This window comes from Bufo gargarizans, chromosome 3 (assembly GCF_014858855.1).
Source record: "Bufo gargarizans isolate SCDJY-AF-19 chromosome 3, ASM1485885v1, whole genome shotgun sequence".
Lineage (NCBI taxonomy): Eukaryota > Metazoa > Chordata > Amphibia > Anura > Bufonidae > Bufo > Bufo gargarizans.
This window is the reverse complement of record NC_058082.1, coordinates 57,254,853-57,261,748: the sequence shown is the minus strand read 5'-3', so window position 1 is coordinate 57,261,748 and position 6,896 is coordinate 57,254,853.

The following is a 6,896-nucleotide window of genomic DNA, read 5'->3' as shown; positions in this document are numbered from 1 at the left end:
TATAGATTGCATCCTTATGCCTTTTGTGGTATGCCTGCCATCCTACATTCGTGACAGTATGGACCTTTTGAGGAAAATTGATGATGTCACCATTGAGGATAGCAGTATCCTGGGCAGTATAGATGCTGAGGCCCTATACTCCTCCATTCCCCATGAGGCAGGACTCAGGGCAGTCGAGTATTACCTCAACATGAGGGGAACCCAGTACAGGGCACATAATTAATTTGTGCTGAAGCTATTAAGGTTTCTCTTAACGCATCATTTTTTCCTTTTTAATACCAGGACCTACCACCAGCTCAGGGGCACGGCAATGGGATGTTCTTGTGCGCCGTCCTATACCAATTTGCTCCTGGGCTGGTGGGAGGCAACAAAGGTCTTTGGTGACACGATGTCGTCATCGGGCCCATACTCATGTGGGCGTGGTACATAGACGACATCTTTGTCATATGGAATGGCACGAAGGAGTCCTTCTTGGAGTTTGTACTTAAACTTAACTCCAATAAAGTGGGATTACGCTTCACATCAGAAGTAAACAGGGACAATTTGGCGTTTCTGGATATCAAAGTATCCAGAGGTGCCTTAAATGAGCTTGACACTACAATTTACAGGAATCCTACGTCAACGAACTCTGTACTACACTGGGACAGTGGCCACCCCTTTTCTCAGAAAAGAGGCATACCAAAAAGTCAATATTTGCGCCTAGGACACAACTGCTCCAGTAAGTCAGAGTTCGTCGACCAAGCAAAGGTCTTACAAAAACGGTTCCTTGCTAGAGGATATCCCAATGATGTCCTAAAACCAGCATACCGGACCACATTATTAGCAAAATGGTCCGATCTTCTGGTGCCCAAGGTCAAAGAAGAGACCGAAAGAAAAGATCTGCCTCATCGCAACTTTCGATGAGGCATCAGGACAGATCAGGGACATCCTCCTAAAGCATTGGCCCGTCTTATTGATGGACCCCGAAATTGAAGAGACCGTCTTCAGTTACCTGCAGATCTCTTTTAGGAGAGGCAGTAGCCTCAAAGATATGCTTGTCCACAGCCACTACACCCCAACCACTCAAGGGACCATATGGTTGGACCGTAAGATCAATGGCTGTTATAGGTGCAATGGCTGTGTGGCCTGCAAGATACTACAAAGCAGCAAAACCTTCTTCAGTTCAAATTTGCAGAAGTCCTTTACCATCAAGGATTTCATCAATTGCCGCACACGGGGTGTGATCTATAAGATCACATGCGTGTGCGGACTTGAATATATAGGAAAGACCAAAAGAGAGCTGCGTAGACGCCTCTGGGAGCACCTGGGTGAAATCACGAATGAGTGCGACACACCAGTATCCCGGCATGTGAATGACACCCATGGCAGGGACCCCAGCTGTATTAGGGCTATAGGCATTGACAAAATCCCACCACCTACACGTGGTGGTGATTGGGACCGTCTCCTACTACAGCGGGAAGCACGCTGGACATTCCAACTTGACACAGTATCCCCTAGAGGTTTGAATGAACAACTCAATTTTGGCTGCTTCCTGTAATATCTGTCCTAATGATGAATTTTTCTCATATTTTGGTATAATGGACTCTACCTTTCATGGTGCCCACCATCCCCCCTTTGAGTCTCTTTTTTGGCCACGTTTAAGAAATTAAAACATCAAACCACCACAAATACCATTCCCCATCTATTACATACCCATATCAGGGTTTGTTTAGGTGTACACTGTATGGACATACATCCTGATGCCCATCAATGCACACCCATACAGTGCTCTCATATCAATTCAATGCCCGTATGTATGGACTATATATGTATCTATATTGTGTCCCTTTTATGTTTAACATGTGCCCACATTTTATATGCCTATATTTTATATACTGTGGAACCTTCCCTCATGCTATCGATATTAGCATAAGAGCTGCGATGCCTGGCGAAACCGGCAGTGTATCCTCACGTTGTAGCATATATATCGGAGGCGACGCGCCTGCATGGTGACCTACAGTCGCTATTGGCCGCAGGCGCACCAAGCGCCGCTCCATGCACGCTACACTTTGGTTCCTGGCAAATTCTTCTGCGCATGCACCGCCTCTACATCCCGCGATGACTGACGTCACTGTATTGCATGTCGCGCACATATGTCGATGCGCTGTTTTCACATCTCGTGACAGCTGACGTCACCATATTGCGCGTCGCGCGCATATGTCGATGCAACGCTTTAAAAGATCGTCGGCAGAAAAGCCAGGTAACATCAATGCCTGCGGCTCCAAATTGTGTACCGCAACGAAGGGTGGGGGGTGTTTCATCTGTCCCTTTCTTTCCCTTTATGTTTTGCACCTACCTGTGCATTCTACTCCATCTGGGAGCCATCTCTCCCAGTGGTTATTTTACTTGCTGGTGAGTACTACTCCCAGCAACTGCTTGGTGGTGAATATCGTCTCCGGCAAGCAAATCATATTTTGGCCCATTTTACATATTCCCCTGATGAGAGGATTGTTTCTGCCTCAGAAACGTGCATGTTGGGATATTTTCAGGGCAAAATAGGGAATGCAATTCCAGGGTTAGGTTCCGGACGGGGGCCCAGTTAGTGGGATACCCCATGGTTAGACTAACAGGACTATTGTAGGGCCCTGAGGGTCGTCTAGGGATAAATAGGGACACCTTCCTGTGATCCCCCCATATCGTGAAGACTCTCTTCTGTCAAACCGGACCACCCTAACAAGTAACAATGGAACAGAGGTGTCTGGAGAACCCACCATCTGTAGGGTAGGACACTGGGTTTCAACGGTGCCGCCGTGCACCTTATGATATAGGTGCAGCTGTGCATGTTTGCTGCACGGTGTCTTTTTTTGCACCTAATCATTGTATGTTTTCTGTAGTTTTTTCTGTATGTCGCTGTGCATTATGTTTACACTGCTATATGCTGTTTTCTGCATTATTGCTTGACGTGTGCATATAGGGTGCCAGTATACATTGATTGCTGATACCTTGTTTTTGTGCACCAAAGGTGCTAGTGCATATCAGCTCTTGCTACCTTCTAGTGTCTGACACTGATTGTATAAGTGTAGACACAGCTGTCTTTGTTTCCAGTATTTTTGGTCAATGAGCTCAGGGCAGGGTAAAACGATAGTGCCCTGCACCCACACAACTATTTGTCTGTAGATCGCTGAGTTAGATTCTCTCCTATGCTCTCCCTGAAATCACAAGTCCAGCAGCATCCTCTCCCTACACTTGTAACAGCAGAGTGACGTGCAGCGCTACGTGACTCCAGCTTATATAGAGCCTGGGTCACATGCTTCTCTGGCCAATCACTGTTTAAGCCATTCTGTTGTTGATTTACTTCTATGCTTTGGATCGTTGTCCTGTTGCAACACCCATCTTCTGTTGAGCTTCAGCTGGTGGACAGATGGCCTTAAGTTCTCCTGCAAAATGTCTTGATGAACTTGGGAATTCATTTTTCCTTCGATGATAGCAATCCGTGCAGGCCCTGATGCAGCAAAGCAGCCCCAAACCATGATGCCCCCACCACCATACTTCACAGTTGGGATGAGGTTTTGATGTTGGTGTGCTGTGACTCTTTTTCTCCACACATAGTGTTGTGTGTTTCTTCCAAACAACTCAACTTTGGTTTCATCTGTCCACAGAATATTTTGCCAGTACTGCTGTGGAACATTCCGGTGCTCTTGTGCAAACTGTAAACGTGCAGCAATGTTTTTTTTGGACAGCAATGGCTTTCTCTGTGGTATCCTCTCATGAAATCCATTCTTGTTTAGTGTTTTACGTATCATAGATTCGCTAACAGGGATGTTAGCATATGCGAGAGACTTCTGTAAGTCTTTAGCTGACACTCTAGGATTCTTCTTCACCTCATTGAGCAGTCTGCACTGTGCTCTTGCAGTCATCTTTACAGGACGGCCACACCTAGGGAAAGTAGCAGCAGTGCTGAACTTTCTCCATTTATAGACAATTTGTCTTACCATGGACTGATGAACAGCAAGACTTTTGGAGATACTTTTATAACCCTTTCCAGCTTTATGCAAGTCAACAATTCTTAATCGTAGGTCTTCTGAGAGCTTTTTTGTGCGAGGCATCATTCACATCAGGCAATGCTTCTTCTGAAAATCAAACACAGAACTGGTGTGTGCTTTTATAGGGCAGGGCAGCAGTAACCAACACCTCAAATCTCATCTCATTGATTGGACTCTGGCTGGCACCTCACTCCAATTAGCTCTTGGAGATGTCATTAGTCTAGGGGTTCATATACTTTTTCCACCTGCACTGTGAATGTTTACATGGTGTGTTCAATAAAAACATGGTAACATTAAATTATTTGTGTGTTATTAGTTTAAGCAGACTGTGATTGTCTATTGGTGTGACTTAGATGAAGGTCAGATCACATTCTATGACCAATTTGTGCAGAAATCCATATCATTCCAAAGGGTTCACATACTTTTTCTTGCAACTGTATATATACAGTGGATATATGTCATGCTGAAAGATGAAGTTTCTCTTCGTGTTCAGCTTTCTAGCAGAAGCCTGAAGGTTTTGTGCCAATATTGACTGGTATTTGGAACTGTTTATTATTCCCTCTAGCTTAACTAAGGCCCCTAGTTCCAGCTGAAGAAAAACAACCCCAAAGCATGATGCTGCCACCACCATGCTTCACTGTGGGTATGGTGTTCTTTAGGTGATGTGCAGTGTTGTTTTTGCACCAAACATACTTTGGTTTCATCAGACCATAACACCTTTTCCCAAATGCTTTTGGGAGACTTCAGATGTGTTTTTGCAAAATGTAGTCTGGCTTGGATGTTTTTCTTCGTAAGAAAAGGCTTTCGTCTTGCCACTGTACCCCATAGCCCAGACATATGAAGATCACGGGAGATTGTTGTGACATGTACCACACAGCCAGTACTTGCCAGGTATTCCTGCAGCTCCTTTAATGTTGCAGTAGGCCTCTTGGTAGCCTCCCAGACCAGTTTTCTTCTCGTCTTTTCATCAATTTTGGAGGGACGTTCAGTTCTTGGTAATGTCACTGTTGTGCCATATTGTCTTCACTGTGTTCCGTGGTATATCTAATGCCTTGGAAATTCTTTTGTACCGTTCTCCTGACTGATACCTGTTAACAGTGAGATCCCTCTGATGCTTTGGAAGCTCTCTGTGGACCATGGCTTTTGCTGTGGGATGCGACTATGAAATTTCAGGAAAGACCAACTAGAGCAGCTGAACTTTATTTGGGGTTAATCAGAGGCACTTTAAATTATGGCAGGTGTATGCTCACATGATTTTGAATGTGATTGCTTAATTCTGAACACAGCTACATCCCCAGTTATACTTATGCAACCATATTATTTTATTTATTTTTTTGTTGTTTTCTTCCCTCCACCTAAAAGATTTCAGTTTATTTTTCAATTGAGTGGTACAGTTCACATTAAAGGTGTAAAAAGTTCTGAAATTATTATTTTTTTTACATGTAGACTTTTCATATCCACTGTATATTATTTGATCCAATACATATTAATGTTTTTTGTCAAGTTATCATTTCATTAGTGTTTCTGGGTATCGCTATTATTTATTATTATAATCATTGTACTTCTTGTCTATCTATTTCTAGTCTTTGACATTGGATGCCCCACATTAGTATTGGCTTTTTCCTTTACTACACCAATGGCTTATTTGTTGCACTATTGGTATAATGGTTAACACTATTTTTTTGGGGAGTGGCGCCTATCTGTGGGTCTTTTTTTTTCCTATTACAATCCGCCACTGCCACCCACAGAAAACGTACTCCTAACTGCAGGATAGGGTATAAGTGTCTGATTGCGTTCATCACAAAAAAGTACTCGGCTATCCCCCACTCTCATAGAGCTTAATGAAACGGCAGCAGACACGCGTGACCTCTGCTCCAATCATACAAGGGAACATGTGTGGAGAAAGGATTAAAGGGGTTTTCTGAGATTCTGATATTGATGACCTATTCTCACGTGGTCATCAATAGTGTTGAGCGAATCAAAGCCCCAAAATTTATTTCCATCTGAATTTCAAGAAAAATTTGATTCACAGCAATGTGCTTTGTGGTAATTAATCTATTTTTGAAATGGCGGCAAAAAAAAACAAAAATACAGACGCACCTCATCCATTTGCTCATGGAGACGCAGTCACGGCCATCTTGATGGAAGATACCACACAAGGGTGATGTGTGACGTCACCACGTCACCTTGCTGGTCGGGCACAGTGACATCATCAGTGATGATGTCACCGCCCCCAGACAGCGTGATGACGTCATCCCATCACCGTGCAAGATTTTCCGCTGTGGTTTTCAATTAGGATGGCCGTGACGGCCTCTCAGCGAGCAAATGGATGAGGTCAGTATGCATTTCTCTTTAACTGGATTAATCCCTGAAAGGCCCTAAATCTCAGACCTTTTATCTCAGATATTGCAATTAGCGATAAACGCAGAATCTGAGGGGTTCAATGACGGAGGAAGGAGCGATCGCCATTTCCCGTCATTGCACCCGCTACATAAAAAGGAATGCATTTCATGATGAAGTAATTCGTCACCAATTCAATTTCTTTGTGAAATTCGGCAAAGCAGCAGAATCGAATTTTTCATAACTTCACTCATCACTAGTCATCAATATCAGATCAGCAGGGTCCACCTTCTGGGACCCCAAAATTTAGAAGTTTGAGGAGGCTGTAGTACTCCACTTACCTTACCAAGCACAATGACCGATGAATGTGAAATTATTGGCCTAGGAAGAGGCCGCAGCGCTCATCTTCAAAAAGCTGATGGGTGGGGGTTCTGGGATTTGGAAACCACCAATCTGATATTGATGTCCTGCTCTGAGGATAAGCGATCAATATCAAAATCTCAGAGAACCCCTTTAATATTGCTCATGCTTTAT